The sequence below is a fragment of the Vanellus vanellus genome (assembly GCF_965231255.1).
Source record: "Vanellus vanellus genome assembly, chromosome: 1".
Taxonomy (NCBI): domain Eukaryota; kingdom Metazoa; phylum Chordata; class Aves; order Charadriiformes; family Charadriidae; genus Vanellus; species Vanellus vanellus.
The window spans coordinates 164,707,166-164,720,920 of NC_138905.1; positions in this window are offsets into that span (position 1 = coordinate 164,707,166).

Below are 13,755 nucleotides of genomic sequence, written 5' to 3' on the forward strand. Positions count from 1 at the left end.
AATTTTTATATTTTCTTGAGATGCAGCTTCCTTACAATATGCAGAGAGTTACTTATCCATCTTACTGGTTTGTATGTTACAAAAGTCAATACCCCAAGTGACTGAAGTACCGCAAAGAACTGTTTTAGCTGTACTTATGCTTATTGTGAGCTGCATGAAAGTATGCATCTTTCACATCTGCTTATGCCGCAATACTGGTTATGCGATGTGTCTTTAAGAACAGAGAGCATAGATTATTAAATTATTTTAAACCTTACAAGAAGGTACAGTGTCTCTGGAACATTAAAAATCAGTTAAGTTGTGATAGTGTTGTCAGATCAGGAGTACTCAGGAGAAAGCAGTAGTGTGTGATTGGATTATTGAATAGATCTTTTGAAAGTTGTTTGGAATGTTTAGATGCTGAAGATGCAAGCTTTGACATTTATGTGACCATGCAAACGGGATATTATTGGGAGTGGATTTTTCAAAAGGATCTATTAATTTTTAGTAGAAGCTGTTCTAGTTTATTTAAATGGTTTTGAAGATTTAATCCTTCCAAGTGTTTGAGATTTTTGCCTTGGTGTTCCTAGTTTTATTTTTTTTATTTATACATAGATATATATATAAGTAAATGCATACACACACATTTAAAAATATATAAATAAATATTGTAAAAAAAATTAATCTAGGCGGCTTTTGCTTTGAGCTCCTTTGCTGTAGATCAGGTTGCCTTAGCAGGTGAGTGCTCTGGTAGGAGCATTTCTTTCACAGGGAGAAGTCTTTTTACTGTTAAAGAAAGCATCTTATTTTGCCATTAACCTTCTGGCTTCTGTAGGAAGAAAAGGACAGAAGATCAACTTGTGAACTGTTAACGTGGCGACGTGTGATGCTTTTAGTTTTTATTTCTCACTGTTTTTACTTGGAAGATATGAAGAAGCATTTCTGTAGAAGGCAGAGGCAGTGATATACTGTGAACACAGCAATCTGTCAGTCCGCTTTTCTCAAGGTTTGTGTCACAGAACAAATGAAGGTTACACCAATACGAAAATAAATGGAGAGGGGTACAAAATAGCACAAATCTGGTTTCCCATTAGGAGAAAGTTGTGAATAGTTTCGGCTGGACTCAAAATGCTCCATTTTGCTAAAACTGTGTTCTTACGCTCTTTATGTAGCCATGAAATGCTAATATGTTTCTACTTTTCTGTGAGAGAAACTTTAACACAAAACCCCAAATTTTGTCGGGGGAGAAAGCGGCTGTTTTATTAAACAGATTATCTCTGAGACTGAATTGTCCTTTTCTTTTGGTTTTGTTTTGCATTAACTTTAGTTTTTATTTCCATTGCCATTTCCATTTCACTTGGCAAAACAATGGTTTCTAAAAATAATAAAAATGAGAATAACCTGTTGGTCCACAGGAGCTCTGATTTTTTGTGGTAATGTTTGAAGACTCTGAAGTCAATAGTGTTTTGACTTCTACGCATGTCATCACACATTTGGAGTTTATCTGCACCAAAGATGACAAGATTATGTTACCTGCATCAGTAGGAGGCACCTCATGAAGTCATTACATTCGTCATTGATGAATGATTACAATCATTGTCAGTGGCAATGGAAAATCATGAGTATATGAGATTTTGTATCAGTATGTTGTTAGCACACCTCTCTCATACAATAGTATGGGGGGGGGGGTTAACCTCTCCCTAACTGATTTTTTTTTTTTTTTTTGTTAAAAGTTTTGGGTTTCAATTACTAAGTAACTGCTGGCCTGGTCCTCAGCCTTTCAGCTTCTGAAAATACATCATGTACCTGCTCTGTAATTTGCAGCTCCTGAGGAAGAGTGGGTGGTTGCTCACAAAAGATTTCCAGAAGTGGGACAACTTGAGGAAAAATATACTTGGTTTGAAAGTAAAAGGAAATAGTGGATGTGTGTCACCAAATACTCATAGGGCTAGTTTGCGAAAAGGCTGCTCCTTCCACCCTTGAAAAAGGAGGGAGTTCTTTAACTCCTCTATTACTGTAGAAGTGGGAGAAGTTGGTTTGGCTTTTTTTTAAGAGGAGGGAGAAGCCGTGGACAATCTTGCAACGCACCATTTCTCCCCACGCAGCGTGTGGGGAGCGTGAACAGGGGATGCTGTCGCAGGTAGGCTTTTTCTGGAGCTGTGGGCTGTGCAAATAAACACAAACTGGTGATGTGAGCGTCCAGCAGCGGTGCCACACGTCCTAATGTGTGCACTTGGGTGCCACCTCTACCTTCCACCTGTAGCCACAGGAGTGTGATAACAGTCGCCTGTTGAAATAGATGCCCAACCCACAATGTGAAAAAGAAACCCCAACCCTATTTTTTCTTATAATTGTGCTTCGTCAGGCTTTGTGATTTAGGCAGAGAGATAACATTCCCCTGTGGAATGGGGATGGAGGGTGAGGATGGAGGTGCCTTTTCCATTTGTGTTTACTCGTGGTATGCTGCCTCTGCACAAAATTCATCAGACTTCAAAAGGAAGTCCCTGAAAACCGAAGCAAAAATACTGCTAATTTGACACTCTTGAATCCCACAGAATCTTCTAGTTCCTGCTACTCCCCAAATAATCCAGGGAGCCACATCCGAAATACCTTTGTCCTGATACTAAATGTATGTCAGTCATGTGTTGCGTGTAGTTACATACAGTTTTGTGTTATTGCTGCGTTTATCATTGCCATAAGGCATAATTTTGTTTGCAAAGACCCGTCATCGATTCGTTGGTGGTATTCCCGGTAGCCGCCACTGTCGGACGAGTCACAACATCTGCTTTATTTAAACATTCACGCACAAATATCGGGCAGGTGATGGGTGGAGAAGATCCACTTAGTCCCGCCGCCGGGGCAACGGCACGACGGTAGCCGAAATAGCTCAGTTGGGAGAGCGTTAGACTGAAGATCTAAAGGTCCCTGGTTCGATCCCGGGTTTCGGCAGAAACCTTTTCTTTCCTTTTTTTTTTCTAGAGAGGTGGCGGGAGGTCGCCGCCGCCGCCCCGCGGCCTACCGGGAGCGTTCAGACCCCGCACCGCCGCGAACGGACCTGACTGTTCCGGCCCGCTGCGGCGGGGCCCACGGCTGCTGGCGGGGGAGCCGCTCTGTAGCGCTGGGAGCGACCGTGACGCATCGTTTGTCACCGATGTACGTCATGTCGCACATGTCATCCGGGCTGGTAGCGGCGCCCTCTGTGGAGTGCCCGGCTCGGGTCTCTCTGCCGCGGCATTCGGCTGCTGCGCCTGAAATTCCCTGTTGCTTTCCTCAGTTGGCTGAATTTTTCTTTTTTATGATTTTTTTTTTTTGTTTTTTTTTAAGCAGTGTTTCCCAATGGTGAGAGTCCAGCGGAGGGCTACGAAGATGATGAAGGGAAATGAGGAGACGCTGAGAGACGTGGGGCTGTTCAGCCTGGAGAAGAGGAGGCTGAGTGGGGGTCGCATCAGTGCTTATAAACACCTAAGGGACGGGGGTCAGGAGGACGGGGCCAGGCTCTTCTCGGTGGTGCCCAGAGACAAGACGAGGGGCAACGGGCATAAGCTGGAACACAGGAAATGCCGTCTCAACACGAGGAAAAACTTCTTTACTTTGAGAGCGGCAGAGCGCTGGCACAGGCTGCCCAGAGAGGTGGTGGACTCTCCTTCTCTGGAGACATTCAAAACCCGCCTGGACGCCGTCCTGTGCAACCTGCTGTAGGTGAACTGCTCTGGCAGGGGGGTTGGACTAGATGATCTTCAAAGGTCCCTTCCCACCCCTACCATCCTGTGAGTCTGTGATTCTGATGCCATTTTACCTCTGTTAAAAGTGTGCGTGTTGACGCTTGCCAGGTGGTGCCATGGATGCACAGGTATCGCTCTGCAGAGCCTCCTGTATGGTCCATAGTAGCCTGGCAAAGTGTCAATCTTTGGTGTGCCCGCATTTTGTGTGTGTGAAAAACAAATGCAGAGGGGGTTTGTGAAGGAGGTGGAGGGGGGATGAGCTGTGGAGCCTCCCCATCCCTTCTTCCAGTGCTTTGTGTGGAAGAAGAGGGGAGGACACGCTGCAAAGCAAGCCATGAAATCATAGAAATGCCGCACACCTGACGTCTACACAACACTGCGTGTGCCTGCGTCCTCCCTGGCAACTGGAAATGCAGTGTCTGGGAGTGTTTGCCTTCTAGTTTCATAGAATTGTAGAATTTTTAGAGCTGGAAGGGACCTTGAAGATCATCTAGTTCCAACCCCCCTGCCATGGGCAGGGACACCTTCCACTAGACCAGTTTGCTCAAAGCCTGGCCTTGAACTCTTCCAGGGATGGGGCATCCACAACTTCTCTGGGCAGCCTGTTCCAGTCCCTCACCACCCTCACAGTAAAGAATTTCTTCCTAATATCTAACCCAAATCTACCTTCTTTCAGTTTAAAACCATTACCCCTCATCCTACCATTACACTCCCTGATAAAGAGTCCCTCCCCGCCTTTTCTGTAGGCCCCCTTGAGGTGCTGGAAGGCTGCTCCAGATCTGCCTGGAGCCTTCTCTTCTCCAGGCTGAACAACCCCAACTCTCAGCCTGTCTTCATAGGAGAGGTGCTCCAGCCCTTTCCTTTTTCTTGTTTTCCTTGTTTCCTTTTTTAGCTCTTCTAAGTTGAAGCTTTTCATTTAGGATGGAAGAACGGAAAGCAAAAGGCTTCATTCCCAGTCCCTTCTCTGCCCTCCACCACCTCCTGCTATGGATGGAGGGATGGGCACTAGAAGAGAAAGTGAGCCTGTGTGGAGAGGAATGGGATGGCGAGGGAGGGTAGGGGCAGAGAGGGAGAGAAGCTCTCGGGAGGATGAGGACAGAGGCAGAAGGTTTAGAGATTGCTTCTCGCCAAAATCTGGAGAGGAGGTCAAAATTCCTGGACCTCACTATTCCTCTGCTGTCAACAGGTAGCTGAAAGTGCTTCTGGTTCACAGAAAGGCTAAGGAATAGCTTCAGGGCCAGAAACTCTGGTAATTAATGTCATCTAATCTCTACTGTTCATGCATTTCCCGCTGATCCTTTCTTTACTTTTAAGTTGGGAAAAATCACTTGGATTTTTCTGAAATGTATTTTTCAGGAAGGCATATGTTTTTGGTTTGTAGACATGAAGAGGCAGAAAATGTGTTAGTTCTCTTGGTAATTTGTTGCAACTGTTCCAAATATATTCCCTACTTTAATTTGGATCTGCCCTCTGTTAAATTCTAGCTATTATTTCTGTTAAAGCTTTTCTCTGTTAGATCAAAGATCACCTCAGTCCCTGGCATTTGGTCATCATGAAGCTGTCAAGTCAACACCCAGCTTTGTTTTGATAAACCAAAGAAATCAAACTTTTTGAGTCTCCCATTTTAAGACACTTTCTCCTGCTTTCAGGTAATTTTTTGTAACCTTTTAAATATACTGACACCAGAACAAGGCACAGAAAAAGGTCTTTCAGTATTGGCATCACCAGTGCAAAACACAGCAGTAAATCAGCTCCTTGCCTCTATTCGGCATCTTTCATCTATTCATGAAAAGGTACCACTGGTCCTTTTGCAATCACAGCATCACATCAAGCATTGCTGTTGAATTGCCTGTGCGGCACAATGAACACTGACTGCTGATGAATATCCTATTAGTACAAACAGGAGAAGTGTGATTTTGACCCCTACTAATAAGACAGGTGAGGGATAGTATAACTGCTTATAATATTATTTTTCCTAAAGATTTTTTAAGCTCTCAAAAGAGTATTAAGACTGCACACTTGAGTACTCAGGGATAGAAGGAAAAATTAAAATGAAGATTACTTGTGACTTCCCATCTGTACTTTTGTGCATGTGATATCAGAAATAAATACTTTTTTTTTTTTTTTTTTTTTACAAAAACCTTTTAATTATTCATCAAAGACTTTAACAATGCTTTGGGAATGATTTAGGAAGGTATTAATTTCCTGCAGATGTGTAACGAAAGAGATAACGACTGTTTACTTTTTGGCCTTTTCCATACTGCTGAATGAAAGAGAGTCACGGAGCAAGCTTGGACGTCAGGACCTCTGACTGTCTGCTTGGCTTGTGGACTAGTGCCCTGATAGCCAGCTCTTTCCAAGACAGCCAGGAATTTCCAGACACCAGCTGGCCAGTGCCACTCGGCTGAGGGGGCCAAGACGTGGCCCCAAGACTTCTTTTGGGTGGCAGTCTGGCCATACCCCATCAGTGCTGCCCCAGAGGCTGGATCCCCTCTGCCACTGGGTTCCCCGAGGACCAGGAGGGGTGTGGGTCACTCTTGCCCTCTCCAGCTGTGTGATTTGGGGTGCCCGGGCTCACAGATGTATGACTGTTATGTGCTGTGGTAGCATCTGAAATTTCTAATTTTAAATGGAGGATGATATTACCTGTAATAGCAATTCCCTTCTCAGAGGTTTTGTGATGTTAAACAGAAATTTTGTGCAGCACCTGAAATACTAAGGATGATAGCCATGGGGGCACTGAGAAGATAATCTGATTTTTGTTCGGTATGGGATTTGGATAGCATGCACTGAATAAGGCCTTGGGTCTTATGTGGAAGAAGAGGATAAAATTAAGAGATAACCTTAATTCTGGTATTTTTTTAGCTTCTGTCTGTTTGATTTTGCAGGCTTGATGCAGGTTTCTAATGTGATTTGGCAGGTTCTAGGAAAATAACCCCGAGTGTTGTTGCTTTATTGCTTTTATGTCACACAATATTCAGGCATTTTTCATTCAGCTTTATCTGCTTTACACTATCTTTTTGTCAACATTGCCGCTGTCTAGGTTTCTTCTTCTCCATTTCCATTTATTTTTCTATTAGCTTGTTCCTTCAAGAGGAACCCCCTGCTAGGAAGCAGATCCCGGCTACTATCATGTCTGTCCCACTAAGCCTTTATGTTTTAGCCACAAGACTCGTTCTCTGCTACGGGGAAACTTCTCTGCCACCACAGATATGGTTACATATGCTTTTTTAAATGACCATCAAGTACTGAATACCTCACAGGTATTCAGAGGAAGAAACCCACATTTTACAGGGTTGGTTCAGCTTTACTCAAGCCTTCAAAATCTGGTGGATTTGGTTCATGTGCTTTCTTCGTGACCTTCTGTGGCTACTGAGTCACTCTTTTAATTGAATGAAAACCGGCGTGGAAGGAGCAGCTCAGCGAGAGGTGTACCCCACGTCCTACCTGCGCTGCAAGCTGCAACAACTTGCAACCACAGAACATGACAAATAATTAAGCGGCTTAAAGCTTTGCTTTGAAATACCTCTATTTGGTATTTCTGCCAGCGCGGGACTAATGTGCTGTGTCTGGTGTTTTCCACAGGCTTTCTTGGGGTTTTAACAAGTTCAGGTGTTTCTCGGATGAGATGCTCCTCTTCCTCCTTCACGTCCCCAGACTTGCACATCTGCCTGATTTAAAAAGTCCCCTCCTTGTCCCCGCAGGCAATTCCTGCACCTGATATTTGTTACTGTCTTGTCTGCCTCAGCAGTGAATAAATGTTACTCACACGTAGTAAAATTTCCTTCTTTTGGAGATTGAAAATTGGGTTTGTTTGATAGAAAAGATTTGTTTCTCTCTTGACTAAAAGATTTCCGACTTTGTCTCCTGCACTGTTTACAGACATTTGGTAAATCTCATTTAGTTATGCAGTATGATCAATGCAAGCGATTTAGAAAACATGAGTCAGGACTCACTTTGAGTTTTTAGGCTTTTTGTATATTTTTAATAACAAATTGTGGTTATTGTCCATCTGGTTTCTGGTCCTGTAGAATAACTAGAATTGCATTTTTTGGCTCTCTGGGAAAGAAAAGCATTTAAAAAGAAAATAGAAAGCAACCGATGATGCATTTCTAGAATTTAGCAGTGTACATTCAAATCTCTTATTTTTTTCCTTGTGAGTGAGCAAGTTCGAGAACTTTATCCTATTTGAGTTCAGCTCAGGAACCCCATGTAAGGAGGCTTTTTCTGATCTGGTTCCTTGGGAGTGTTGGGTTTTTTTTGTGTGTGGTTTTTTTGTTTGTTTGTTTGTTTGCTTTTTTTCAGCAAATATATTCTGGGGTTCCTGCCTTGTGCTTTTGTAGGAATATAGAATTCATATTCTGAAGTCATGTAGAAATTTATGGTATAGTTAACAAGACAGATTTCTAGCAGTTAAGTGAAATCTGAACCTTCAGTCCTGCTATGGTTATCAATGCTGTCTTTATTCCTCAGTGAACCTCGGGGGAATCATTATATTTTTGTTGGGATGTACAAACCTGTACTTGCTTAAAGCAAGGGAGCATTCATTACTTTGCCCAACAATGTTCTTGGGATTTAGCCCACATGACATGAGGGACAAATATCTTTTGTTCCATTTTATATTTTCTGTTTGGATAAGTAGTAGCTTTAGTATTTTGGATAAAAACTGTGCTAGAAGAGTATCTTCTGGCACTGGCTCTTGAACGACTAATGTAAGGTCAAGGCTTTAGAGATTTCTGATACTGTTTCAAATACAGTGTTTGTACTGTCTTTCAGATTTTTTTTTTTTCTTTTGAGATGGTACAGAGCCAGGTCTGGATTTCCTTCTTTGTATTTCTTTCCCTGTGACTGGGACAATTTGTTGCATTGCCGAACTGTCGAGAGAAGAGGCTCTGTGCTACCCCTTCCATGCCATGCACGAGGTCTTTGGCTCACACCTTCCTGACTATGTCCTGTATGATGAGCCACAAAGGCAGCCTGGGCTCTAGCCGGGCTGCAGGCTCCTTACAGGTTTTACTCAATAACTGTAAAGCTTCACATGTGCCAAAACTAGGATATTAAACCAGCTTACATCTCACTTCACTTTTTTGTCAACCAGCATGAATCTGCTCTATGTCAATCAGGTCCTCTCCTACCACAGCCATTTGGAGCAGGATTCATCTCTACTTTAGACATTTAAAAGTTCATTACCTGTCTAAGTTGGAAGTAGTCATTTTCACCTCCTTTAAGGTCAAGGCAGAGCAATCAGCACAGAGAGAGGTCCTCTGGCCTTACCAAGATGCCTGTCTGAGAATGGGATGAGTTGTCCTGTGCAGGCACTTCTTTCCCTTTGTAGGCTATTGGGGAACCACAGGGTCACAGATTTAGTTCTGTTACCTTCCCTATGCCTGGATTCCTGAAACGAATTGTACCTTATATTCTATGACTGCCTTTATAGTTAGCCCAGGCTAGAAGCTGATGAAATAACTCTGGAGATAAAATTGTCTTTGGACAGCCTTTGGGCAGATGGTCACCACAGCAGTGGTGCAGAGGCAGATATAGAGAGGCTCTCGAGTGGTAGATGTCTTTGACGTTGTTCACACATCTTTTGCCAACTGAAGATGCTGAGATAAGTGGTGTTACTCAGGCTTGTTTCAGGTGCTCACTCAGGCTGGTTTCATCTGCCAGTCAGCATTGTATTTATCTAAATTCTCACTAGATTAAGCTTTCATCTGCGTTCCTACATATTATGGACACAGGAGAAAGTATGCTTGTTTAGGTATACAGTGACACAGTGCTCAGTCTCATTAGCTGAATGATGATACCGCCTCATGATCTCTGAAGAGGTTTTTCAGACATGTTAAATGAGGGAATAGGGCAGAAGAAAGATCTTACAAAGGAAATGGAAGCGCTCATACATTATCTCTGACAGACATGAATGAAACTACACTAAGGCGATACCTGACTTAAAAGTGTAAAAATGTGTCAGCAGTTTTTAAATGATGTTTATTTAAGGCTGTGGAAAGATCTAGCAGACTTGACACAGGCATCCGCCGTACTAAAGCAGTGTGTGATTTTAGGACCTTTCTAAGCAATTTGTATATATTACATGCTTCAGCTAACACGTGTCCTTGGAGAGGTGAGAAGCAAAGTGCCATCAAACTTGGAGCTTTGGAAGTGAATGTCTTTAAGTAACAGGGATTTCCCACCGCAGTCGGCTCCAGACTTGTAGGAGGTAAGTTCAGCTGGATCGCAAGGCCCAGTGAGGAATCAGTGAGGAACCCAGATGGGATTCGTCCATCTAAATGTAGACTTCTCATGCATATTGAGTACCACTGAACCCTAGGCTCCCCTTGCAATAAATAAATGGAGAAGATTAGGCCTTTGTGCAATGCAGTTCATCCTCTCCTAATGTGGGTACAGAAAACAGGCCAAGTGAATTGCAACCTAAAAACATCTATTTCTCCCCATTAAGAGAAGATCCTATAAAGGAAGCCCTGGGTGACCAGTTAAGTGTAGGTATCTGTGATCAATAGATGTCTAACATCAGATGAGATAAATTTCATCCTCTGTCACGAGGAAGCGTGCAGGTAAAGCCACGGAAAGGTTGACAAGTGGAATTGGCGAGGCAAGGAAAGCTTGAGTAATCCAGCATCCAAATTGACAGGGTATGAGCAGAGCAGCCTTGTGGCTATCAAGGAAACGAAACTCACCTAAGACGATGAAACTGTCTTTAACTCAGGTTGAATTCCTGGCTGCAGTCTTGTGTATTTTCTGTGAGACCTGACCAGATTACTCTTCCCCAAGTTGCTCTTCTATTCTAACAAAGTGTATATGTTGTAGCACATAAATTGGTTTTCAGGAAAAGAAGTTCACAAATTAGAAAGGAACTCAATAAACAACATAAATATGAGAAGGCAGGAGCCAATAAGACTGTTCATATGAAGAGGGATTTTGTGCAAGGACAGGAGCATGAGATCTCCAGCGCTGCTCTGCATGCCTAAACTTTGGCCTCATTCTCTCAGCTACAGGACAGGGAGTCAACGGGTAAGGTGGTGAAAAGGCAGTGGTCTGCATTGAAGAAAGGACGAGAGAAGACATGAATGAATACAAGCCTATGTAAGAAGAAAAAAGCAGAATGAAATGGGAGGAGAAAGGAGGGAGAAAAGATTCAAGGGTGTCTACTCTTAGGGAGGGCGGGAGAGAACAGAGATGAGTAAGTAAATAGCAAAGTAAAAAGGGAGAAAATTCTAGCATAGAGGTAGGAATCAAAAGGCCTAAGTAAAAGGATGCCAAAGTCTGAAGAATTATCATCACACTTATTAGAAATGAGAGATAATCTTGCAAGCATAAAGAAACCTACATGGGTATAGAATCACCGAATCATAGAATCGTAGAATCATAGAATGGTTTGGGCTGGAAGGGACCTTCAAAGGTCATCTAGTTCAGTCCTCCTGCAGTGAGCAGGGACGTCTTCTACTAGATCAGGTTGCTCAGAGCCCCGTCCAACCTGACCCTGAATGTTTCCGGGGATAGGGCATCTACCACCTCTCTGGACAACCTGTTCCAGTATCTCACCACCCTCAGTGTAAAAAATGTCTTCCTTATGTCTAGTCTAAATCCATCCTCTTTTAGTTTAAAGCCATTATCCCTTGTCCTATTGCAACAGGCCCTGCTAAAAAGTTTGTCCACATCTTTCCTGTAGGCTCCCTTCAAGTACTGAAAGGCCGCAATAAGGTCTCCCCGGAGCCTTCTCTTCTCCAACTCTCTCAGCCTGTCTTCATAGGAGAGGTGTTCCAGCCCTCTGATCATTTTTGTGGCCCTCCTCTGGACCCACTCCACCAGGCCCATATCTTTCCTGTGCTGAGGGATCCAGAGCTGGATGCAGTACTGCAGGTGGGATCTTAAGAAAGTGGAATAGAGGGGCAGAATCATCTCCCTCGACCTGCTGGCCACGCTTCTTTTGATGCAGCTCAGGATGTGGTTGGCCTTCTGGGCTGCAGGCACACATTGTCAGCTCATGTTCAGCTTTTCATCCACCAGTACCCCAAGTCCTTCTTGGTGGGGCTGCTCTCAAGCCCTTCATCCCCCAGCCTGTATTGAAAATGGGGGGTTGCCCTGACCCAGGTGCAGGACCTTGTACTTGACCTTGCTGAACCTCATGAGATTCACACAGGCCCACTTCTTGAGCCTGTCCAGGTCCTTCTGGATGGCATCCCATCCCTCAGGCATGTCAACTGCACCACTCATCTTGGTGTCAATTGGTAGTGGATGAACAAATGAGGGAACAGAGTGGCAACTACTCTTTTCTTCTTAGGTCATCCCTTATTGCAATTTATTGAAAATTTTGAAATATTAGAGAAAGTATTTTTCTGAGATGTACTGCTTTGAGATGTAAACCTAAGAGAACAGAGATTGTTTCTGCAAGTGTTGAATTGTTTTTTTCTAGATCTAATGACTTACAAGATTTTGTGTAGATGTGGTTACACTTGGGTAACTCAGAGAGTCAAATAAAACCAAGATCAACAGATGTTGGCAAGTCTTTCTCCCATGGATTTCTGTTTGGTGTCTTTTTTTAGTTTTTAGGAGAAGCTTTTTTTCAGGTGCAAGCTTTTTCTTTTGTCAGTTCACTTAAAACGGCTCATTGTGTAGCCAGATGGCTTACTTGTATAGTCTCTGGTGTCTAGTAATGCATAATCTCACACTGAAGTCTTTACTTCTACTGGGGCACTTAACAGCTCTCTATTCTACTTGCTATCTAGTGTATTCTAGGTTTCCTGAACCTCCTAGAAAATTTATGTCTTTGAGATCTCTCTCTTCCAGGCGAGTTACTCTTTACGCTCCATCAACTATAACGATTAAGGCTACCAAGATGATTAGGGGACTGGAACACCTCTCTTATGAAGAAAGACTGAGGGAATTGGGTCTCTTTAGTCTGGAAAAAAGATGGCTGAGGGGGGGCCTGATCCATGCTTATAAATACTTAAAGGGTGGGTGTCAGGAGGATGGGGCCAGGCTCTTTTCGGTGGTGCCCAGTGACAGGACAAGAGGTAACAGGCACAAACTTGAGTATAGGAAGTTCCACCTAAACATGAGGAGGAACTTCTTTACCTTGAGGGTGGTAGAACACTGGAACAGGCTGCCCAGGGAGGTGGTGGAGTCTCCATCTCTGGAGACATTCAAAACCCGCCTGGATGCGTTCCTGTGCAACCTGCTCTAAGGTGTCCCTGCTCTGGCAGGGGGGTTGGACTAGGTGATCTCCAGAGGTCCCTTCCAACCCTATGATTCTATGATTATGATGTCTGTTTGTCATAATAGGAACTTAAAGACACATAGCTCCGAGATAGATACACACGATAGATGCATAATGGAGGTATATTAGTTTTGAATTGAATTCCATCTTGTATAATGAATAGCTTTGCTTCACACATTTTCCAATGAAAGACTTTCATGAGTATTCGAGTAATACATTCCTGGTGCAGTGCTGGAAAAACATGCCTTAGATCATGCTGCTTACTCTATGAAATCTGGAGCACATAAATTCACAACAGTTAAAATCAGCAGCCCAAATCTGTCACTTAAAATAGGAACAGAAAGGTGAATTTGATGTAAGCTTTAGGTAAAGATTAGTATGGGTTCATTTCCATTCAAAACTTATTATGGCCAGTTTCACGTCATGTGTAAGTTAAAATTTTGTTACATGATCTTTGGAGCAATGAAAAATGTACTAAGGTATTTTCATTGGAGTTTCTTGCTAAGTCCTTTTTGTCCAGCCTTGAAATTTGACTCGTGAGATATAGGATTTGTTCTTTCTCAGGTGAGGTTTATGGCAATGTAAATACCCCTAAGATAATGTTAAGTTGGTTTGGCAGAACAAGGAATTAGAGGTATAACATCAAAGAAAAGAAGAAGAAAAATATTCACAACAGCAAAAGTTTCCAGAAGTGCTTATTGCTTTTGGGTACTCAGCTTGAGATACCATGGATTCACTTGACTGGGTGAGTTTGCTTCTTATGATATGGTGGGGTTCTTTTTTTTTTTTAAATTTGAAAATTCTTCTGTTTGTGGAACAGAA